At 48.2% G+C, this 25,275-nt stretch overlaps 1 long non-coding RNA gene across 1 annotated transcript; it reads right to left on the bottom strand.

The window, feature by feature from the left end:
• Positions 1 to 1,041: 1,041 nt before the first annotated feature.
• Positions 1,042 to 3,632, bottom strand: LOC144167808 (uncharacterized). The gene is made up of 4 exons (XR_013322126.1): positions 3,516 to 3,632; positions 2,392 to 2,473; positions 1,837 to 1,932; positions 1,042 to 1,176 (listed from the first exon to the last, which is right to left on the bottom strand). It is a non-coding gene; the product is annotated as an uncharacterized LOC144167808 (long non-coding RNA).
• Positions 3,633 to 25,275: the final 21,643 nt, after the last annotated feature.

Genomic DNA, 25,275 nt, shown 5'->3' with positions numbered 1-25,275 from the left:
TTGTGCCGTTTAAGAAACCAGTATCAATTTCAAACATGCATGATAGGTCTTTTGGCAAATTGAGCTTTAGTTAAACAACATTAGGCTTTAGTGAAACCAAGCTTGAGTGGAAACATGCACTTGATAGCATACTTCAAAAGAACGCCAAAGTTATGATAACATAGCCTTAAGCCAAAAATTCTTGTCTGACAACCTAGGCCATGATTATCAAAAAAGAATTGCAGTACATGCACACATATTTGCGCATTCAACAGGAGCACATTTCCAGAGGTTTGGCATCAGTAGTTTTGAACATTCACATTTATTATTATGAAACACCTGTGGGCTATTTATTAAAAAGCAAAGCTGCGAACCACCCCAACGTTATTATCGTTCCTTAATGAGTATTAGACGAGTGCGGATTCCTGGGCGAATTGGTGTTTCCTATGTTGCTTTAGACTTCCAGGTAAAATTCGGTTTATTCATATATCCTTATTAAACCTATTTAATAAATGTTGCGTGAACAGCTTCACAAACATGGCCAAATATACAAATTCTTTACCTCAATATTTGCACGGATGTATGCAAAGCATTTCAAATTGTTTGCATACTGCCATTGAACAATTTCAGACGAATTCGAGTTTGAGCTACGTTTATAAGATGGTTCTCAGGGGTGCACTTTCCCAGTACAGCGTTCTTGTCATGGTTCCCCACAGAAAAAACGCAGAATGTGGGAAAGTAGAAAGAACATTTATTACAAATTCACTTTTTCATACAAAGCAGTGTTTATGGCTATGTTCCCTACATTCTCTGTTTCACTCAGTCTAATATTACACTTGGAATTCACTTGTCTTTACGAATCCATCTTTACACTTCCCGCTTAGGTTCCTCTTTACAGTTCCAACTGAGTTGTGATTGCCACGCCAAGTTATCGTTTTTTATGCAGCACTAACAAGTTCCTAGGCCGATTGCAATCTGTCTTATGGACAAACTTTAAATGGGATCTATAATTTCCTGCATGAAAAAAAAGCGCTTGGAAAGATTCAGAGATAAGCCTCGCAATTAACGTAGTACGCAAGCAGGCACAAAATCAGGGCACGCTGAAGATTTCCCGCGGTCATCTTGTTCCCTGCTGCCGCAGATGGAGGTATATATGTGAGGGGCCGTCACTTGGATTTCCCCACCTTGAAGAGCCATCTACAGAAAATTTCAGAAAAAGAACAAAATCCAGTGCAACCATAAGCCCCTCACACCAAACCACAGGCATGTGAAGTACGAATAATATTTTGCTCGAAAATGAAGACGGAGACCAGAGAATGAAATAAAAGGCCACAACAGAGGAGTGATTTACGGCCTTTCCTAATAATTTCACATCATTTCAGTAATCGTTACACAGAGTAATTTGGCCGCATTGTTCAGAACAACGCGAAGCCACTATAGTCATACCGTCCAACCTTCCCGAATTTTAATCGTGCCGTGTTCCAGTTTATCTCGCGAAATGTTTCTGTATGCTCACCCAGAACAGGCAGAAACTTTGGGCTACGAGGTAAACTGACATACATTTGCAAAAAAGAAAACAAAAACGTTTCCGCGCCTTCGTGTGGAATCGCTAGTACACGCAACAGAGCGAACGTCGCACTAAACCCAGGAAACGTGCTTTCACGATGCTGACGCCACCTGCGTCACATTTTTGGCTGCACTTAAACATCCTCCTCCCCCCCCCCCCCCCCCCTTGTACTGGCAGTTTCATTTTGAACAAGGATCCCACGTGGAAGCCGAAACGTTTTTCATTTAAGTAAAGTGTTCTTATCGGTGGTTTCTTCCTCGGCTATCAGTAAAAAGGAATCGCCAACTTACGTTTTTGCTTCGTCCAGATGTGTTGTGGGAGAGGATACATATAGAACTTGCACCGATCTTCAAGTGGCATTCCCAGGAGGTCTGTACCTGTAATGACTCGAAGGGTTATTTGGGTTAAATGTAATAGGCTTTAGAGCTGGGCAGTTGGTATACATTCATAATGAAAGAACACCTCAAACTTGACAAGACGAAGAAAAGAACACAGCACAAGCATTCACTAACAACTGGAGATTTCTTACATAGCTATTTTAGAAAAAGAGTTCTTGTTGGCTCTGCAAAACCACGCATCTTATAGAATAGCTAGAGTTGCTGAAACACTACAAAGCTCCATGCTGAGGAAATCGTTATGTGAATTCATAACGTTCATGTAGTAGCGAACTGATAGAAATAGTCACTAAACATGAGGCAAAATAAGATACGAAATATAACATCATAACACTTGAAGAAAGGCCTCGCATTTTTACAAGTGAATCATTCTTTTGTCTGAGCAGGCCTGGGTGCCATCTTTACAAAGAATATTGGAATGAATGTGTTTTAGTTATTGCATTTTCATACCGTTGTTTCCGCTGAAATCAGACTTCATTTCAACTTGTGTCATACGCAGGGGAGTCCTGGTTGTCAGCTCAAGGAACACTGCCTGCAATAAAAAACAGTAGTGCCGATAAGTCATAGCATAGGTAGCCAGATGCAACCACACTTTTTGAACAGCCAGGATCCGATGAGGGTGCACAACCCATTTTTACACCTGCACCTGTCTCTGTGTAATTCGTCACAATTTCTGTATCATCAAAAAACAACAATCAAGCAGCCTGCATGCTGGCTCATACATACCACCATTTTGTAAAGTCGCTTTACTGCACTACACTAGGATCACGCGAGACAATCATTTGCCCTGCAATACCACGCGAATAAATAAACGACTGATTTGTGCGAATGAGAATAATAAACCACTTAACATGGTGGAAATGGCCCGCTGTCTCAAAATGACTAACACCAAATTTACCCACTCAAGGAAAAGAATGAAAAAAAAAGAAGAGTGCTGTACATACGAAAACTTTTTATTGTGTCGTAAGGCAAACTTTCACAAAAAAGAGGCTTGTGCTGGACAAAAGTGAATTTAGAAATTTCGGGCAGCATTTAGTGGACTACTTTTCTGCAGCATACACCTTGTGTTTATCCGGATATATTACTACAAGACCAATAAAAGGGACACCATTCCGAATATATGCAGCGAGAAAAATGAACATTTCCCGACGACTGAAACAAAATGATAATACCCAGAGAATAGCGCGATAATATAAGACTTTAATGGGAAAAAATTCAATTATTCAAATAGAGCTACCTTACAATTACATGGGCCAATAACTGGTAAAGTGCGCCCGATGCAGCGAACAGCGTAAACAAAACGCTCAACACATGACGAAGGCGCGCAAACAGAGCAGAAAGCAGGTCACGGGCGCCGTTATTTGCGCTTTCGCGATCGTTCGCTTTAGTCTGACGCAACGAACGCAAGCCCGTGATTTCATTCAATTGCCGTCGCGGACAACAGAAAACGTCCAGCGAAGCAACCAGTCAGGTAACGAAAATCCCTCTCGAATGCTGCAATTTTAAATTGGAAAGCCCCCAGCGAAAAGATACATTCAATGAAAATACGGAAACCGTTACTGGAATATACTCACCGAGTTCGCTTTCACTGGCGCCGGGGCATTGGTCCAACATGCGAACTTGCTGCTGGTCGTAGAAGAACGGGCCGTGAAGCACTGCCAGTCACAAATGGGCTCGCCGCAGCCTCCGCGACTCACGTCTTGTAACAGCAATCCTCGCTTCATCGTAGGGGTATCACAGCGGTTAAAAGGCTCGAGTGGCGCGAAAACGCGGCCACCGGGCCTGCGGGCGCCGCCATTTCTCTATATCCCGTCATGCAACGGAGAAATCAACGGCCGCCGGGAGAGAAGGTGCGATGAGCATCTCTTAGAGGTTACAGGGCGTTTTATAGGTTACAACGTAGAGGTTACTTGTCAGATTTTGTTGATGTAACCTATAAATCATTAATGTAACCTATAAACCGCTTTCAACTTCACGCTTGTAACCCTTAGAATGGACTGGGATAAAGAAAACATCAAAATGGACTGATTGTAACCTGTATTTTATAGGTTACTTCCGTTTAGAAGTTACATTATGGGTTACCAGGATTAGAGTGTATACGAGCAGAGGCCCATGCAGAGAGCAGAGGCTCTCATGCGGCGCTTTCCGCACTAGCCCTGTCGAAAGCCTTTATGTCGAGTGCGACAAGTGGTGTCTAGGGCATCAGCGGGAGTATGTTGACCTGCTGTATGCATCTAAGATTGTGTCCCTTACCAACCATCCTTTTAATCCCATCATGAACAATACATCAAACTTGCAACTCTTTTTAAACAGGCCATCCGTTTCCTTACCTTTCTCTCTCAGAGTTAGGGAGGAGGCTTCTGCACTCACGGTCCCTCTTTCAGACACGCACAAGACACCAATTCAAAATTTCATCGCACCATGGCATCTTCGTCCTGTATCATGCGACCTGTCATTCACTCTTGTAGAAAAAAATAGGGTACCCAAGAATGCAATTCTGCAGCACTTCCTGTTCCTGCAGGACAAGTACAGGTGCGCAGAATTCTATAGCGACGCGTCGAAAACTGGTTCTACGGTATCTTGTGCAGCGCACGGACCAAATTTTAGAGTAAGCAAAACAATGAATTTTCATAACAGTATTTACACGGCAGAAGCATATGGCATTTTACTCGTTACAAACCACATCATCAAACATAAAATTCCCAAGTCCATTGTGTACACAGACTCTCAAAGCGTTGTACAGGCACTGTCATTAGGAAGGTCATCTAAAAACAATCTCATAAATGCTCTTTCCAAGGTACTAATGTCTGCATATGCCTCAAATCTTGAAATAACTATATGCTGGGTACCAGGGCATTGTGGAATCCCTGGCAATGAGGCCGCCGACCAAATGGCTGGTGATGCTGCTCTCATGACTACAGGTGACGTTACAACAGTACCTTACACCGACCTAAAGACACACATCAGACGACAGCTTCGTAACACATGGCAATTACACTGGAGTCAACAAACAGACAACAAACTACACATAATGAAACCACAACTTGGACGCTACATAACTGACTCACACAACAGATACACTGAAGTCGCCCTGGCTAGGCTGCGGATAGGCCACACACATGCGACGCACTCCCACCTGCTCACTGGAACTTCGGGACCCACGTGTAGCAGGTGTGGAAAGGGCCTATCCGTAGTCCACATACTAATCACATGCAAGGCACTTGACACAACACGACACAAACATTTCCCTGAATTATACAGACAACACATTCCTTTGCACCCATCATACTTTTTAGCCGACGAACCAATGTTTTCTAGTCAACGTGTTTTTAAGTTTTTAGCTGAGGTAAACTTTCTGCAGCTCTTGTCATATCATGTGTAATCACCCTGGCCCTATACACCAGCCATCTCCATTGTCTTTTGTTTTGCATCACCTTTACTTTTAGTCACATGTTTTAGTATGTACGGTCTCATCATAATTCAGTAACTTCTTCTTTGGCGCTCTTTGCCCATAGTCGGCCTTGCGCCAATAAAACCCAACTATCATCATCATCATCAGAGGCCCAGGAAACGCCGTACGGACTTTTTGTCAGTAGGTGTTTCGAAACGAGAAACAGCTGAAAGCTTGTCAGAGTCGGCGCGAATTCCAGCGCTGCTAACGACGTGGCCGAGAAAAAGGAGCTCCTCATAGCCGAAATGACACTTTTCCGGCTTGAGTGTGAGCGAAGCGGATCGTATGGCCTGGAGGACGGATGACAGTCGCTCTAGGTGTTCCTTGAATGTATTTGAGAATACGACGACGTCATCTAGGCACACAAGGCACGTTTGCCACTTCAGGCCAGATAGAACAGTGTCCATCATACGCTGAAAAGTTGCGGGTGCGGAGCACAAGCCAAAAGGAAGAACCTTAAACTCGTACAGCCCATCTGGAGTTACGAAGGCGGTCTTCTCACGATCACGCTCGTCGACCTCTATCTGCCAATAACCGCTCTTCAAATCCATGGACGAAAAGTAATGAGCGTGCCGCAGGCGGTCAGGGGAGTCATCTATCCGAGGCAACGGATATACGTCCTTTTTCGTCACCTGATTGAGTTTGCGATAGTCGACGCAGAATCGCAAGGTTCCATCTGTTCCATTTTTTTTTTTTTTTCACCAGAACGACTGGCGACGCCCAGGGACTTTTCGAAGGCTGAATGACGTCATCAGCGAGCATCTCTTGCACCTGCCGCCGTATCGCGTTGCGCTCCTTTGGTGTCACGCGGTAGGGATGTTGGTAAACGGGGCGCTCAGATTCGTCCGTGATGATGCGGTGTTTTGTGAGCGGAGTTTGTCGGACGCGTTACGTTGACGAGAAACAGTCGGTGAAGCTGTGCAACAGTTCCAAGAGCTTTTCTCGCTTTGTAAGCGGTAAGTGCGGGTTAACGTGCTCGTCGCCTTGGGAGTCGGGTCGGTCTGAAGCACAAAGCAATCCGTCGTGTCGGGGACGTCCTCAAATACTGCCACGGTAGTTCCTTCGGCGATTTCCCGACGCCCGTTCGAGAAATTCGTGAGCAGAACCTCTGTAACACCGCGCGTAATGGTGACCAATCCCCGAGCGATAGCGATTCTATGCTGAAGTAGAAGCGGGCCGATAGCTTCCGCGATTCCATCGCCACTGGAGAGGTCGTCGCGCTTAACGCGAACAAGCACGCATGACCGTGGGGGCACGCCGATGGTGCGCAGAGGTATGCGTTGTTCATGACCTTCCGGGGTGGTCTCCTTCCTCGAAAAACTGACGAACTGTTCGCGGATGTTTATCACGGCATCGTGCTCCTGAAGGAAGTCGATCCCCAGGATCACGTCCTTACAGCACTGAGGAAGGATTACGAAGGTAGCGACGTAATCACTATCCCCTATTCTAACTCTGGCGGTGCATGTACCCACGGGTGTCATCAAGTGGCCGCCGGCCGTTCGAATTTGGGGTCCGTCCCATGGTGTCTTCACTTTTCTTAGTCGGTCCACGAGCTGCTGGCTCATTATTGAATAACTTGCTCCAGTGTCCACAAGTGCCGTTACCTCGTGTCCGTCGATGGCGACTAAAAGATCGGCACTCGTGATAGCGTCGACGTCCTTGTTAGCCGCCGTAACATCGTCAGACGTCGATGGTACTGGGAGGTCTTCAGTGCTTCCGCCGCTAGCAACCTTGCCTCCCAATGTTGCTCCCTTTAGTTTCCCCGCCGTGGACTTGGAGACCGCCTTGTCGGGGAGCCTCTGTAATCGCGACGGGTGGGCGAAGCATAGCGGGCTGGCGACGGCGAACGTGACGGACAACTCTCCTCGGAAGACTGACGCGTGGCGAGGTACTCAGAAATGATGACGGGCCGTTCGCCAAAACAAGGACGGCGGGCGGTCGGTGGGAATCCTGGTAGCCCGATCTCGCGGTAGGGGCAGCGTCGATAAACATGCCCTGGCTCGCCACAGTGATAGCACAATGGCTGGTGGTCCTCGGTGCGCCACACGTGGGTCTTGCGGATTTGCGGCCGAGGCGGGAATTCCTTTTGTGGCCAAGAGCCAGGAGGTTGCGGTCGGGAGTACGTCGGGGGTGGCATAGTCGCCGCGGGGGCGCTGTGGCCATGTGACAGCGGAGAGCAGTCGCATAATCCATTTGGGGCATAAGCTGGGTTCGGGGCTCAGGAGCGGAAATTTCTTGACGAAGGGGCTCAGGAGCACAAATTGCTTGGCGAATTTCTTGCCGTACAACATCCGCAGCCGAGATGACAGCTGGCTGCGATGGCGCTATTCCTATTCCGCACTTTGCCAACTCCTCACGAACAACCGAGCGGACAAGTTCGCGCAGGTTGTTGTCGCCCATAGTCGTGGACAGTGATGCCGCGGACGGACTCGGAGTTTTGATCGACGTTCGGGCATACTGGTGGCACCGCTCCTGCACAGCTCGCTCAATGGCAGTTGCCTCCTTAATAAATTCTTGCACAGTACGCGGTGGGTTGCGCACAAGCCCTGCGAAGAGCTGTTCTTTGACGCCGTGCATCAGATACCAAAGCTTTTTGGGCTCGGACATATCGGGATCCGCGCGCCGGAACAGACGGGTCATGTCCTCTACAAACATCACGACGCTTTCATTTGGCTTTTGTATCCGTTTTTCCAGAAGGCTTTGCGCACGGTCTCGACGGTCGCTGCTGGCGAAGCTGTCCCGCACTTCCCGGCGGTAGTCGTCCTATGTCTCTAACCTTCATTCGCGATTTTCAAACCATATCCGCGCCCCGTCTTCTAGCGAGTAGTAGACATTCTCAAGCTTTTGTGCAGGTGTCCACTTGTTGAAACTGGCGACGCATTCGAATTGGTCAAGCCAGTCATCTACGTCCTCGGAATCGGTTCCGTAAAAGCTGCTGGGAGTACCGGGCTGCTGAAGCATCAGCTGAGGCGGCAGCGATGCTTGAGCCATTACCTCTGGTTCAGAAACCTGGCGCCTTGGTGCGGTGTCAAGCAGGAGGCCGTGTTCTGGAGGTAGGCCTAGCTTGCGGCGGCTGCATCGATGTACGGGCGTGCGGACGCTGGGAGGTCGCTCAGAGCTTTCAGAGGGCGACCTGGGCATCAGATGCTCCGGTACCCAGCTCCCCCACCAGTGTCACGGTGCAACAATTGATGAAGGCCAGTAGGAGAGAGAAAAGAGGGTGTATTTCTGGAAACTTGTGCCTGATGCCTGGTAGCAGTCGCACCAAGAACACGCGCTCACGAAGGGGCACGTTCTCGTCGTCTTCGCGGCTCAGGCGGTGATGATTATGCCTGCATGACGAGGTGGCTTCGCAACCTTTCGTGGTCACATGAGCGTGATAATCTTTCCTATTTATATGTTTTCGTGTTGTTAATAAAATTCAGTTGTAAGTAGCGCTCGTCTGTGTCCCCTTCGTCCTTTGTCTTGCCTACTGCGCTCTACGGTGTTTCCATGATGAGGATGAGGATGATGGAGACACGCCAGAACGGCGCACACCGGCTCCGGGCGATTGGCGTCTGCGCTCTGTTGCTGGTTACACACGTAACAATATATATACAGAAAGAAATGCCGACAGTCTCCAACGCCAAAGAAGACATAGGGGAATGGTTAGACTATTTTTACCGTTAGTGACGTTACATTTTTTTAAATTGTTACGTGACAAAGAAAGAAAGAAAAACACGCGCCGAGAGTTAAAAAATGACAAAAACAATTTTAAAAAAATAATGTAACGTCACTAACGGTAAAAAATAGTCTAACGATTCCCCTATGCCTTCTTAACGCTGGAGACTGCCGGCATTTCTTTCTGTATTTCCTAACGAGCCCCTCATTTCCAAACTCCATATATATATATATATATATATATATATATATATATATATATATATATATATTGTAACGCCTCACATACTTGGACATGTGCATGACGGATGGGCAATCCCTGGGCTAGAAGAGGAGGAGGAACGGTCCTCAGGCGTGTGCGTTTGGAGCCCCGTTCGTTCCTGTGAAGCTTCTCCGTCCTGTCCAGGAAATAAACCTCCCTTTTACCGTAACAGACTTGGTGGAAGGTGCGGGGTCACCCCAACGGACAACGGCGTCACTGGATCTTCGCCGAAGCCGTCGCGTAGCTGGCCTCTCGCCCGTCCGAGAAGTCATGGCGCCCCCGGCTCAAGGCAGCTCTTCGGCGACACCGCCCGGCGGCTGGCAGCTGCAATGAGAACCACAGAAGTTTGAAGGCAAAGCGGAAGAAGACGTCGATGAGTGGCTCACCCATTACGAACGAGTGAGCAAGTACAACCGTTGGAATGCGGCAGACAAGCTTGCAAACGTCGTATTTTCCTTGGAGAAGACCGCCCTGGTGTGGTTTGACAACAATGAAGCGAAATGTACGACGTGGGATCGGCTAGTAGAGTTAATGAAGGAAAGGTTCGGTGACGCTGAATCCAAGAAGAAGCGAGCGGAGCAGACTCTTCTGCAGCGAGCTCAAGTCCTAGGGGAAAGCTGCACCACCTACATTGAAGACATTCTGCAGCTGTGTAGAGTAGTGAACGCCGAAATGCCTGAGGACGACAAGGTGGGCCATCTACTGAAGGGAATTGCTGAGGACGTGTACACATTCCTCATTAGCAAGGAGCATTTGGACACCGTGTCGGATGTAATTCGGCATTGCCGCAAGTTCGAAGCGCTAAAAAAACGCCGTATAACTCCAAAGTTTGGCCGCTTATCCAACGTAACTACTGTCGCAAGCGTTGACAGCACGTCTCCCGCTGATCTCGCGGCTACCATACGGCAAATAGTCCGTGAAGAGTTGCGACTACATGAAGACGTCCCAAGCAAGGCAGCAAGCTTCTCTGAACGCTATCTGACGAAAGATGCTGCGTGCCGGTGCTCTTGTGTCCACAGTGAATGCATGAATCCGTCCATCAACGCTGCAAGCATTGAGCCCTACCGAGCCGCGGGAAATCTTAATGGTCCCTATCACAGGGACGCAGATTTTTGGCGGCCAGGTCGCTTTCCTCGTAATCTATATGCCGACGTATACGAACCGAATCTACAACTGGATCACTCTCACTCGAACACAGGAAACTGCGAGGTTGGCCAGCGTGCCTACCAACCAGATATGCGATATGCATCTTTTGAACGGTCAGATACGGGGCGTCGGCCGCCTGTTTGCTATCGCTGTGGCATGACGGGGCACATCCAGCGATTCTGCCGTCGTCGACGCCAGCTGCCAACATACAGGGCCCCAGACGCATACCCTCAACGTTCTTCCTACAGGCTTGACTCATCGTGGCATCCGGGAGTACTTCCGACCCCCTCCGGACAAAATGCGCAGCGAAGTGGCTCTCCTTCATCGGATCGCAGCCTGACACCACCCACAATGCGCCCGAGGAGGTCGCCATCGCCTCGCCGCCGCCCGATGTCACCACCCCCGGGAAACTAACCAGTGCGGCCGATGGGGGTGAGGTCGCTGGACCGTCTGTAATCGATAAACCTCTGCCTGTTTCTATGGACAAAAACAAAGTTCAAGTTTCGGTCGATGGAGTTTCAACAATGGCTTTAGTGGACACTGGAGCCACCGTTTCTGTAATGAGTTATGCGTTCAAGGAAAGACTTGGCCGCAAAGTAATGTTCAGCTGGGATCAGCCTCTTTCTTTCCGGGGAGTTGGTGGCGAATGGCTCCGACCTATGGGTGTTTGTAGTGTGAACGTCTCGGTGGCCGGGAAAACGTTTACAGTGGAGTTCGCGGTGCTTCCCAGTTCCACACACGACGTCATTCTCGGGATGGACTTTTTACGGGACTGTGGGGCAACCGTTGACTGTGGTGCCGGTGAACTTTCAGTGAGCAGTCTTCTCTTTCCCTTGTCTGGCGACGATTCTCCAGCTGAAGAAATTCTGATTGTTTGTGACGACGTGGTTCTGCCAGCACACACAGCATCACCCATCACGGTGACCGCTTCTGAAATCCCTGTCAGCTCCCTGGACGCATTTGTGGAGCCACTGGCCGGGAACTGTGCGAAAAAAGACATTTTGTTGCCGCGGTGCCTTATTCGCATCAACAATGGTCACACTTTATTGTGGGCGTTGAACTGCTCCGCTCATAACGTAGTTCTACCTAGAGGCATGAAACTTGCCCGTTTTGAGGCTTACGAGAGCACGTCTGTTGCTGTGGTGTGTGAAAGTGAGCCTCAAGTTGCCAATAGCGGCGTGCCTGATTCTAAATTTCTGGGCATGATTGATAAATCCCTCTCCTCAAGTGAGCGTGCTACGCTGGTGACCGTTCTATCCCGACATGCTTCTTTGTTTGACTTCGCCCAAGACGGCCCCAACATCCGGATCCCGTCTTCACGTGCGCGTCACACAATTGAAACTGGCTCGGCACGTCCAATTCGACAAAAGCCCTACCGAGTCGCCCCATATGAACGCAAGGTTATAGCGGATCAGGTCAAAGAAATGCTGCAAAAGGGTGTTGTACAAGAGTCATCTAGTCCGTGGGCTGCACCTGTCATCCTTGTCAAGAAGAAAGATGGGTCATGGCGATTTTGCGTGGACTATCGGCGCCTCAATTCCATTACGAAGAAAGACGTATACCCGCTTCCTCGAATAGACGATGTAATTGATTGTCTGCACTCAGCGTCCTACTTCTCGTCCGTGGACCTACGATCCGGATATTGGCAAATCCCGATGGAACCTGCACACAAGGAAAAAACGGCCTTCGTCACTCCTGACGGTCTTTTTGAATTCAACGTGATGCCGTTCGGATTATGCAACGCTCCGGCAACATTCGAAAGGTTCATGGACACGATTCTGCGTGGATTGAAGTGGGAAATTTGTTTGTGTTACCTTGATGATGTAGTAATTTTCGGGCGAACGTTCGATGAGCACAACTGCCGCGTGGATACCGTCCTGAACTGCCTGCAGAGTGCCGGCCTCGTACTGAATTCGAAGAAGTGCCGTTTTGGCGAGCGTCAAGCGCTGGTTCTTGGCCACATGGTTGACAAGGATGGCGTCCGGCCTGATCCTCGGAAGATTGAAGCTGTCGGCAACTTCAAGCAACCACGCTCAGTGCGCGAGCTCCGCAGCTTCCTGGGGTTGTGCTCATACTTTCGTCGCTTCGTTCCTCGGTTCGCGGACTTGGCATCGCCACTTACGTACCTTTTACATGACAACGTCCCATTTCATTGGACACCGGAATGTGAGGCTTCGTTTTCTCAGCTCAAATTTCTTCTGACATCAGGCCCTATTCTGCGTCACTTCGACCCTTCCGCGCCCTCTGAGATACACGCTGACGCGAGTGGAATCGGTGTTGGCGCGGTGCTCGTTCAAAAACATAATCATGTTGAGCATGTTGTCGCCTACGCTAGCCGATGCCTGAGCAAAGCCGAGCGAAATTATACGGTAACGGAGCAAGAGTGTTTGGCAGTTATTTTTGCCGTCCAGAAGTTTCGCTCATACATATACGGACGCCCATTTACTGTGGTCACTGACCACCACGCTTTGTGTTGGCTCACTGGACTTCGCGATCCAGTTGGTCGTCTAGCCCGATGGGCCTTGCGTCTACAGGAATATGACTTTGTTGTGCGCTACAAGAGCGGCCGCCAACACGCGGACGCCGACTGCTTATCTCGGCTTCCGGCCTCTGAACCCGAAGCAGACGCTGACAACTTTGACGATTATCTGGCAGTGGTTAGCTCCAACTTTCCTGATGCTGAAACTTTCATCGTGGAGCAGCAAAACGACTCCAGCCTACAACCGCTGTTTGCAGTTGCTCATGGTCCCAATTCGTCTCGCCGCTTCGTTATGCGGGACCGGCTGCTTTGGAAGACGAACTACCTCCCGTGGGGTGCCCGTTTTCTTCTTGTTGTGCCAACACGCCTGCGCTCGCAAGTTCTGCGCACAATGCACGACGACGCTACTTCCGGTCATTTGGGAACGGCGCGAACCTTGCATCGCACAAAAGAACGCTTCTTCTGGCCGAATATGCATCGCACTGTAGCGCAGTACGTAGCCAGTTGTCAAGAGTGCCAGAAATATAAGCGCCCTACCCATGTTCCACCGGGACTTCTTCATCCAGTTGCACCTCCAAGTTCTCCGTTCGAACAAGTTGGCATCGACCTGCTAGGTCCGTTTCCGCGCTCTTCCACTGGTAATCGATGGGTCATCGTTTGCGTCGACCATCTTTCGCGATACGCGGAAACCGCGGCTGTTCCGACCGCCACCGCTGCTCAAGTGGCACTATTCATGTTGCACTTTCTCATTCTTCGGCACGGTGCTCCTCGGGTGATAATCAGTGACCGCGGTCGCCAATTCGTTGCAGACGTCATTGAAGAGCTTCTACGTCTTTGTACTTCTCGTTTCCGCCACTCCACACCATACCACCCTCAGACAAACGGCATGACCGAACGCACAAACAGAACTCTTACTAACATGCTCGCCATGTACGTCGACTCGGACCAAAAGAATTGGGACGAGCTGTTGCCTTTTGTCACATATGCATACAACACTGCGACGCATGAAACCACAGGTTATAGTCCGTTCTTCTTGCTGTACGCTCGTGTTCCTCGTAATACTCTGGACTCCATCTTGCCGTTTTCGCTGCATTGTGAGCCCTCGGTTGCGAAGACGCTGTGCCTTGCCGAAGAGGCTCGCCGCCTTGCAAGACTCCGAACTGTGGCGTCGCAGACGCGTTCTAAGAAGCGCTACGACAGTCGGCACCAATTCGTCTCTTATGCAAAAGGTGACTTGGTCTTGCTATGGACCCCAATACGAAAGCGCGGCCTGTGCACTAAGTTTCTGTCACGCTACACAGGCCCATTCGTTATTGTTGATCGCTTGAGCGACGTCACCTACGTTCTGTCACGGCTCACTACGACTGGACGCCGGAGCAACAAGACGCAACTGGATCACATCGCCCGCTTGAAGGCATTCATTCCACGCTGTGAACAGTGACTCACCCTGCGGGTTTCGTCTGTGAAGGGGGGAATTGTAACGCCTCACATACTTGGACATGTGCATGACGGATGGGCAATCCCTGGGCTAGAAGAGGAGGAGGAACGATCCTCAGGCGTGTGCGTTTGGAGCCCCGTTCGTTCCTGTGAAGCTTCTCCGTCCTGTCCAGGAAATAAACCTCCCTTTTACCGTAACAATATATATATATATATATATATGTGTGTGTGTGTGTGTGTGTAAAGAGAGAGAGAGAGAGGTACGGTTGGAACGGTTAATTATACTGTAGAACGAGAACACGAACGGATAACACATTGGATGTTTTGTTGGCGTTTCGACTTGCGGCAATCCTTCGCCTGACAAAGGCTTGTCCCAAGCGTCTGTTACACCCGTAACCCGCAACAAGAGGTCTGGAAGGCCGTTTTCAAAATCGACGAGCCTAACCGAGCAGTCTTTATGCAATGTTCGTTGTCTCTAATTACGGCCTATAAGACCACTCTGTCTAATTAAGCGGAACTGATTCAGAACGGTGAACCTTGTGTAGCCCTGCTCTCTTCCTTGTGTGCGCGTGTGGGTTGCTATGGGGAGGACTTAACTTTCTTCTTGGCGCACGCTCGTGTGTGTCCCATTGAGCGAGGCAGCTCTAGTCGTTTCAACACGGCTAGGGTAAAGGGAAGGTACGAGCTAATCGATTCGAAAGTCTGGTATTTTTCTTTTCTTGCGATACCTGATTTTTATTTGTGCAGTTTGCTTTTGCTACTTGTCTTTTCAAGCATACAATATCTCCCTTAAATGCTTTTTTGCCAACGTTTTACTGTGTCCATGTAAACAGCTGAACGAAATACAGTTAACGTCACTTACATTTCAAAGTTAGTTGCTGACGTTTACTACACAACAAGATATTTCAATGAGGGCAATCTATTCAGCGCGAGACTCTTTTGTTAGGTAGCTCTAAGTGTGTTTCTGGTGGTTAAAGTTTCATAAATTGCGGCCGTTTGTGAAGTTTACTTGATCTCACAAATTGGAAGTTCTGAGTGCGCTTTTTTTTTTGTTTTGATGCATGATAATGTCTTGTTTTCTTCCTTCTAGATTTAAGTACCCCAACGTATTAACATAAATCCTTAATACTAATGGCACAATTACGTGGAGTTGTTGATAATTGATCCCACTCCACTTATTCTGAGCGTTATGTACCACGACATACCTAAATAAACCGCCATTTCAACCAAAGCCACTTATTTCGACCCGTCGCATGTCCTTTTTACGGGACCCAATGGCGGCCCTTGGCGGACGTTCACTTTCTTAAGCCTGCTCAACCGACGAGGCACAGACAACTCAATGACACGCTAATATTTCTTGAGATCGCAAATGTGGGAATGTGGGTCTGTATTCAGAACTTCACACGGTGAGAGGGGCACGCAGGAAGCGCTGGGCAATGCCACCCGGAAGGAAGTAAGGAATAAAGGTAAAGGAAAGGCAGGAATGTCAACCAGGCTGTGGCCTAGTTTGCTATTCTACGCGTGGGGAAGGGAAACAATGGGAAAAGAAGATGAAGACAGTAAAAGAAGGGGAAGGTAAGGACAGAGCGTAAAGAGGTGTGGGCGTTACGACACTATAGGCGACAGCGTTGATTGACTTAATAGAGAGTAGCCTTTTGTGCTACAATCTTCTGAGCAAGTTTGTTGTTTTTACGAAGCACAGGAGCGCTTTTGCCGCCTTGTACGTAGATGACGGTGAAGGTCAGTCAATGACACCCGGAAAGGTGATAGTAGTCAAGCCACGACTGCGTTCCTAATTTTCTGATTGAGCGACTTCTAAACGTTCAGTTATGCAATTGTTAACGCGCGCATCTTACCATCCCCGCCCCCCCCCCTACTCCTAAGCGGTACATATAGCTACACAGCGCACAAACCGACAGCAGACAAAGAGCAGAGATACACAAAATGTGTGTGTCTTTCCTTTGTCTGTTGTCGGTTTGTGCGCTGTGTAGTGATATAGATTACCAACTAGCCGAAACCTTTGCTCTTTTCGGGTACATGTACGTTAGGTTAGAAATAAGGTACGAATCCGAAAAAGAATGCTATATTAAGGCGTTGAAACCATCTTTTCGTTATGTTTAACCTTAAACTGCAGTTTTCCGCCTGCAGGTGAGTGAGTAAGTGAGTGAGTGAGTGAGTGAGTGAGTGAGTGAGTGAGTGAGTGAGTGAGTGAGTGAGTGAGTGAGTGAGTGAGTGAGTGAGTGAGTGAGTGAGTGAGTGAGTGAGTGAGTGAGTGAGTGAGTGAGTGAGTGAGTGAGTGAGTGAGTGAGTTGGCTATTTTTGTTAATTAGGTAGATTTAACATAACATCATACAGGATATTTAGTAAGCTTCGAGAAGCTTCCCGTCATGGCGGACGTGTTTAAACGAAGATGGGCGGATTTTCAAATTTTCGACACGAAATCTGCCACGTAAGTTCTAATCCTTCCGTACTCCTATTTCGTGAGGTTCTAGATCACCTTTGTACCAAATTTGAACCTTTGAGCACCAATACTATTGGTATAAGTTATAAATGTTTTCTTTTTATCGGTGCGGGGGTGGCCGGGTTGAGTCACACCTGTTGTAAAGGCAAGTAAAATAAACCTAGCTAACCTCCGCGACAGCATGGCCCCTTAAAGGCATACTCGAGTTATGCGGGACTGTTCCGATAGTTTGGCAAGTTAAATCAGCCCGCTAGGCCCAATTTAGCAAAGTCACAGCCAAAATCCCAATTGCAAACAAAACAGTCACCCGAGCCCTATTCGGCGAAGCCGCCCGCGCAGAATCGCAGAATAAGCAAGTAAATCACCCGGCGGGGCCTTTAAAGGGGTCATGAAGACAAAATACAGGTTTGTTTTATCCTAAAGATTTCGTGTTCTATAGCGCCCCCAGCGCTTCTATAGCGCCTCAAGAAAACGATGCTTTATTCATTGCAAAGTTAATCAATTCACGCTAAAATATTGCTTCTCGCGCCAAAACGTGCGTTTGAGCGACGTTTGCAATGACATCATAAGAACAGGTCTTTCAGCTAAATTTGGTGTGGAGTGGAGACTTGCTTACTGTTAGTCAACCAAGATGGCGCCACCACACCGCGGCAAGCCGTTTTCTGCCTTTGGTTTGTTTGTGACCGTATTTAAACCTTGCTTGTTTTCGTTCATGGAGAAAATAATCGTTTCGTGAAACATGGTTTTCGCTCGACAAATATGATCACGTAATACACCGTCGCTTGCGCCAACCGTCTGAGGCAACCCTAAAGCACCGCAGTGCTGTGCATCTAAAGGAAGCATAGTGCGCGCAGTACCTACAGCAGCATGCATCGCTACTTTTATGTTTATGTGTGCTTTCGTGACTTCTACTGTTCATCCACCACGTAAACCTAAATTTAGCTGAAAGACCTGTTCTTATGATGTCATTGCAAACGTCGTTCAAACGTCTCCACCATTATTACTGATATAAAAAGACAGTGCCCTAAATTTGAGCGCAAACAGCTCGTTCCGCAAGCTTACAAGTTCTGCCGAATTTGTGTTTGCTTTTTCCGCCCTCCGCCAATCGCAGAGCTGGCTGGTACGACATCATAGGTTCTGTTGCGGGAAATGAGCTTGGCCATTCCCTTTTTCCTAATTATACAGCTATTTGAGCGAAGTTTACGTTAAAAGTGGTGTCAGCATGATTCTAACGAGGCAATCTTTTGAATGAACCAAACTTGCATTTTGTCGTCATGGCCCCTTTAAAGTTGTAATAGGTTAAAAAAAACCTTCACTTACATCGCACAGACACTTAGAAACAAGGCAAGGCCGTGTAATAACACCGTTCCTTGAAGCGCGATATAAACAGCCCACAGTAACCACATGCCTAATCGGCCCAGCCAGCTGGGTTAGATTTGGAAAAAAGAAATCATTCTCTATGCAGAGGTAGGGAAGACTTTCCGCAGCATCGGAAACTAAGTTACGAATTGGAAAAAAACTCTCAATAAGTTCAGCGCTACGTCAGAAACGCCACGCCAATACCGGCCTAGGAACAGTACGGTAGGTAGAATCGCTGAAATTTGAAGAACTCGACAGCCTCCCGGCGCACAGAGATGTACAACAACTTGCCGTGACCGCCCGAGCAAGGGCTACCTAGATATGTAAATGGATTTTATGTAGCAAATACGGAAATAGAGTCTTTCCCCCCTTCTTGTGGTCCCAAGGTTATCGGACTTTAGATAGCACAAGGTTGCCTAACTTTCGCTCATCCCTTCCAAAAGGTCACCGTTTTTGACTCAGCGCACGATACGCAGTTTTTCGGCTTAGAATAGTATTAAAAAGGCAAATAAGGACCGTCTAATACAACTTCAGCGGCCTTTTTGGCAAGCTTACCTTCAAACTACCCTTTTTTTTCGTAGCTATACACTTTAGCATAGCAGTAGCTTACCTTTGCAACGGCCAGACGGCAGTGGGTATCATCAATAAGCCTGAGTCTCAGCTTATTTCTTCAGAACCGCGCGTGCAAAAACCAAAACCGAGTGCAAATATCACTCAGTAGTACGCGGCATCGTCGTCCGCGGGAAACTTCTATCACTCTCTCGCTCTATTTAGTCTGGCTCTCTGTACAAAACTCATGCAGGTTTGGAGTGCTGCCTGCTCCGGAAGTAATCACCATCCCGAACACCTAAGGGGCTACACTAGAAAGTTTGAACCATGCTAAGAAGGCTCTTATGGACATAAACAGCACTCCCTCACCAGAAAAGAATCTGGCCACCTTGGTGTTGTAGTTGGCCGCCACCTTCCACGACAAACCAACTCAACACTCGGCCCTCAGTCCCCAGCCGCTGTAGAGCACCTGTCCACGGCAGCAGTCACAACAGCGATGCAGCAGAGAGTGCTCAGAATCTTTGGGTCCGTACAGGCCGCCAATGGAACGTAACCCTGCAACGTTCAACGCACGCACGCACCCAGGGAGTAAGACAGGAAGATGCCATCTCGCCAAAACTACATATTCATAGCATGTGTGGAGGTGGTATTTAGAAAGCTTGATTGGGAAAACATGTGGTTAAGGATAAACAAGAAATACTTGAGCCATTTGAGGTTTGCGGACGACATTGTCTTGCTGAGTAAGGTTCCAGAACACATGCAAGCAATGCTTGAGGAACTACATTCGAAAAGCACGGCCTTGGGCCTAGAAATATATATTAATAAATTTAAAGTAATGATGAATAGGCATGACAGAAACATCCTTTTCAGCTTAGGAAACGAAGATAGAGAAGAAGTAAAAGAATTTAACTACGTCAGGCAGATGGTTAGTGCTGACCCCAATCATGAGAGTGATCCGGTGCAGAATAGGTATGTGTCGGGGAGCACCAAGCAAGCACTCCCAGATAATGAAAAGTAAGCCACCTCTGTCACTTAAAAGAAAAATCTACAACTAGTGCATACTGGCGGTGATGACATAAGGAGCTAAAACTTGGCACCTTGCTAAGCAACTAGAAAGCAAACATTGGTCAAGTCAACGGGCCATGAAACGAATAATATTAGGAGTTACAGTCAGGGGTAGAAAACGAGCTACCTGTATCGGAGAACAAACTATAGTAGAAGATATCATAGTTCGAAAAAAGAAAGAGCGATGGACTTGGGCTGGCCATGTAGTGAGACGAACCGGCAACCGGTAGGCAATTAGAGTAACAGAGTGGATACCAAAAGGAGGGTCTAGAAGAAGAGGAAAGCCATTAACCCGATGGGGGGATGAAAGAAAGAAATTCGGGGGTAAACGGTGGACTCGAGCAGCGCAGGACAGGAGCGGTTGGATATCAATGGGAGAGGCCTTCGTCCTGAAGTGAACCGGAGCAGGCAGATAATGATGATGATGATGAACTATAGTTACGATTCAATTGTTTAGCGGCCAAGAACAATAAAGGATTCCAGCCAATAACAATGAACGAGCGCATAAATACGCAATAGGTGGCGTGTCTGTCGACGTTGCTCGTAGCCATTCTCTTTTAAGAGCACCGAGAGCAATTTATACAGACACGAAAACATGTCGGCCTTGTTTGCACCAGCGGTGGCTACTGTTTATTTATATCATATTTCGACATCTATCACGAGTTTTTGCGTCGAGTACAAGTTCAATGGAACTACTTGACAAATGTGGGGCCGTAGCTTCTTATTACCGGAGATTTCCACGTCAGCTACTGGAATAGGTGTCATTTTCAACTAATACGAACACGTTAAACGGGACTACAAAACGTGCGAGGGGTATTTCTTTTGTAACTTGCGCAATAGGCTCGGGCTTGATTTCCAGTTATGTAAGATTTATTTTCTCCTGAAAAACTTTTTTCCATTCAATCAGCACGTGCCCCAAGATTACAAAAAATCCACAAGGCGTACACTTTAACCACTCCTTACATAACAAGAAATGACGTCAAATACAGCCTACTGCGATTGTTATGGCATTTATGTAGAGCCTTGATGTGGAAGCTGCTGTACAATTCAGCAAGGCTGTATTGTTTCTAGCTCAAAGGTTTTCTGTGATTACAACTGCAATCGTGGACAAATGAAAGCAAACAAAAAATGGGTGTGGCTTAGCTCGGCTATGCCAGGATATACGTAGCGTGAGCTAAGGTTCAGCTGGTTATTCTTAAGTTTTAGCTGATTAGCTCGTATTAGCTGATTCTCATGCTTACTGCTGCTAAAACAATTTCCAATGCAATGCAATCCAATCCAATCAAGTTCGGTCCAGTCCAGTCCAGTCCAGTCACTGCTCCTCGCGCATGCGAAGCACGGCTCTCCAATAGCCACGCGAAACGGCTATCAAGCGGCTCCGGCGCACCGTCAGACTTGGCTACTGCGCAACGGAGCCGCACAGCTGGGCACGCGCCGGCGCCAGTGCGTCTGCTGCGGCTATGACGTCACTCCTCTGGACTGCCCAGACCGGCGAATGTGCAGACTACACACCCGTGCCCCAACTGGATTGAAATCCAATCTAATTTAATCAAATCCAATCTATGCCAATATAATCAAATGCTCCTCGCGCTTGCGCAGCACGGCCTTCAAGGTCCACGCGAAACTGCTCACCCTCGCCCAGTGTAGCTTACGCTACAAAACACGAAAATATGAACCAGAACACGCAAATTCAAAGAATGTCGTTCATCGTTATCAGATAATGACGTGGTTGTGGTGCACTTGGAAAGTCGCGTTTATAAACGTTGCTGCTTTCATTGAGTGATGCGACAATTTGAATTGCATCGAAGGAAGTGACACTACTTGTATGTTTGCGCTTATATTCGCATGTTCGCTTTCATATTTGCATGTTCACATTTACTTTGTCTATGACAGTACATGAGTGTTATCCACATGTTGGCGACACACTTGCTGACATTGGAAACCTTTTTCAACAACCTCCGCAGTGCTGTTTGTTACTGATAAAAAATAAACACTTACAATGACTACTTTTTACTGCGTCCTATATGACATCATGTTGCGGAACCTGCCACCAAAATTAATTTGTATTTTTAGGACCGCGGCCGCATATGCACAAGCACAATATTCGTACCCGTATATATGCAATGTGCTCGGTTAATGTGACGAAATGATACCATTTCTGATTATTACTTTTTTCTCGTTTTCTTTCCTCTGGAGCAGCACTGCTCAGTGTGCTATGTGTCTGCGTACTTGCTGGTGTGTTTTGGACAAAGAACAAAGAAACTTTCGAGAAACAGCCGCCACTTCTGGGTCTTCTTGCCTCTATGTAGGGGCACTGTGGACGTCACAGCGCGTTTATTTATACCCGAAATGCCGGCGAGGGACGAAGGCATAAATCCAGGCCGGACTGTGCTTCACGCAACCGCGCGAAGGGGAGGAAATTTGCAAATGGGCCCTGGGAGCCGCACCGGCCCATAGCGGGCCAGACGGCCTTCCTCCGCCGGGAGTAATTCTAGCCGACACGGTCCGAAATATTTAACGGAACACGGGCGTCCGCATCGCTAAGGCTTGCCTTGTCGCTTTGTGTGAGTCGGCTGTGCTGCTGTTAGTTGTTCTCACGGGCTCCTCGCTTTAAGAGAAAGGGAAAAAAACACCACAGAAAGAAAAATGCGCTCTTTCTTTTCTGCCTTCTTGGGGTGAGTAGGGATTGCAGCTGGGCCTCATGCATTGTTTTTTTTTTTGTTTGTTTTCTTCTTCGTCGTCGTCGTCGTAGTCGTTTTTGGCTGTACGCTCACCTCTTTTTTTTTTCACTCTTCCTTACCACATCAGAGTCATCATACGCGAGGTTAGAAAGTACATGAAACTGCCTCCCGTCGTCGTTAGTGTAGTTTATGACGGCAGTAGCGGTTAAGGTGAATCAAAAGAAACAAATACGAGTCGTACTTTGCTCTAAAGAACGAAAGAGGGAGGGACTGTTCAGTTGCTTCTAAATTATGCCATAGCGAAATAAAAAGGGTGCTTCTGCATGCCAAAATTATTACCGCGCATTATCTTCTCCTTTCCGTCTGTTCGCTTCTTGCGCGTTAATGTAACCGTACACGCGTGCATGCTCACATAGGGTGCGTGTGCTCTTGTGTTCGCTTGGGTGCCCTTACGGGGCACAGATAGTTTTTGGTCTCAGCCGCAGCTTGAGCCCACATAACGGCACTCAGTCATGATTTAGACGCTTGAAATACATGTAAATTGTTTCGTCCAACAAAATTAAGAATGCGCTCATCAGGATCTCAACCTAAACAAACCGTCGTCGAGTGTCATACCACGCTGTACGTCCCTGAGAGCGTACAGCAACATCAAATTCCTGCTGCAGTCTTCGGAACAGACGTTCGAGATGTGGTAGCTGGCCGGCTCTTCGTCGAGCACCGGGATATTACGGTGACCTTCATGCACGCGCGCACCCTATCTGCCGAACACACCGCTACTAACGATAGTTTCACCCGGATGCCGCATCTGCGTGCGCTGCACCCACACCGTTCTGCTATGCTCGCTGGACACGTCAACGCTGAATATATGTCCTGGCGTTTTCAGTCTTCATGAGTCCTGCGTACTGCAGTTGCTAGACTGGGCTTGTTGTGAACAGAAGACGATACAGACGAAGCATCGCCATTAACTGTCAAATGGTGAGCTGTGCTCTCTGGGTACGTTGCGGAACCATGGCCGAGCAGAATCTAAGAGTATTCTAACCCAGAGTAACCGAATCTTCACGTCATCAACGTAATGCACTCCTAAGCTAGTAACTAACCTACAACATCTGCTACGAACTAGAGAGATGCTACGTGTATTAAACTTCGGCATTGTATACCTCATCAACTGAGAAATGGGTTAGGTTGACGACGCTGACCGGTGCACGCATCGATCTTTCCGAGCAAAGAGCACCGGCTACTCTGCCTCGCGGTAAAACCACCTGCCAAAATCGATGCCTCATCTTTTGCCGAATTAACTGTAATCCCTGAGGCGCGAAGGGAGCTCCTATAGTTTTCTTTCTTGCGAGATTGCCCTACGGCATAAGAGGCAGTTTTTAAAGCTACAACACTGCACCTGTTTCACGCAAACGTCCAAGAAGAGACCGGCGCTGGGGTCCCTGTATCCAACGCTTAAGATCTTGGGGTCTCCCAGGATGGAGCCCTGTGCCTCGGAGGTGTTGCATTCGGGCCTTTCTAATGTCTGGGCAAGTCCACAATAGGTGTCTAACGTCAGCTCCTGACTCAGGATAACATGGCGCTATGAGGGTATCTAGAATAAATGGCCAGAAACACTTCCGCCCACGGCAACAGATGCCCGTCCTAATAATCTTCTAAAACAGAAATCACAAGGGGAGACGGCGCTGTTTAGTTCGACGACTCGTGTCAAGCACCAGCACCTCCGATAGACACACAGACCACACTCACCTTACGTGATAACTTCCCGTATCCGCTATAGAGGCTATCGAAGGAAACCAGCGTGGGAAGAATGGACATCTGCTAGTTCGTTGGCGTAAAAATCCCCTATATGAAAGATTGACGAAAATGAAAGCATTGTCCTTCAAGATATGTCCGCAGGACGGACTGAGGTGAGTATTAATATACCGCCGCAACACCCGACAGAAAGACTTAGCAAATGAAACAAGAGCTGAATAACGAGCCTAGTCTGCTTAAGAACAGCAGCTACGGCACTTGTCCCCAAGAAAAGATTCTAAAATCACGAAGACCATTTCACACTATTGCAAACGAGATATTCAAAAAATGCCAGTAAGTAAAATATGAAACTGGAGCACCTCAGAATAGAAACTGAGGGATATCTATTTATTCCTCGAGGAAGTAGCTTTATGCCATGCTTAGAAGCTCCTCAACCCTCATCAATAAGTAGAAGACCACACAGGATTGGGACAGGCTGCTCACAGTGACGGAAGGAGGAGGAGGAGGATAAAACTTTATTGCAGCAAGTGGTCAGAGAAGCGCGGTGGCCACCGGCCTAAGGCTGGTAGCGACTTCGGTGGCTCTTTTGACCAGGACTTCTTGTGCCGCCCGGTCGGAGCTACCCAACGCCTCCCTCCACTGCTCGCTGCTGGTGATTAGAGGGAAGGGGTCTTGGGGGCACTGCCATATGGAATGACTTAGTGAGGCGTGCTCTCCGCACAGGGGGCATGCTGACGAAGGGAATTCTGTCGGATGGATGTGGTGGAGGCGAGCTCTGCTTGGGAAGGTGTCCGTTTGCAAGAGCCGCCAAATACGCGCCTGGCTTATCGTGAGGGATGGATGAGGCGGGGAAAATTGTCGACGCGAGAGGCGGTAGTGCTCTGTTATGTCATTAAATGTGATCAGTCGGTCTCTGGCGGAGCGCGCCCCGTGGTAAGGAACGATACTCACGCCGGCTCGGTGTGTGAGTTCGCGAGCCATAGCGTGTGCAGTTTCATTCCCCTCCATGCCAGTGTGGGCTGGGGTCCATATGAG

The sequence above is a fragment of the Haemaphysalis longicornis genome, unplaced genomic scaffold, assembly GCF_048455015.1.
Source record: "Haemaphysalis longicornis isolate Haplotype H1 unplaced genomic scaffold, Haemaphysalis longicornis Haplotype H1 scaffold_2, whole genome shotgun sequence".
Classification (NCBI taxonomy): Eukaryota; Metazoa; Arthropoda; class Arachnida; order Ixodida; family Ixodidae; genus Haemaphysalis; species Haemaphysalis longicornis.
The sequence above is the reverse complement of the archived record's forward strand: the minus strand, read 5'-3'. Positions and strand labels throughout refer to the sequence as shown.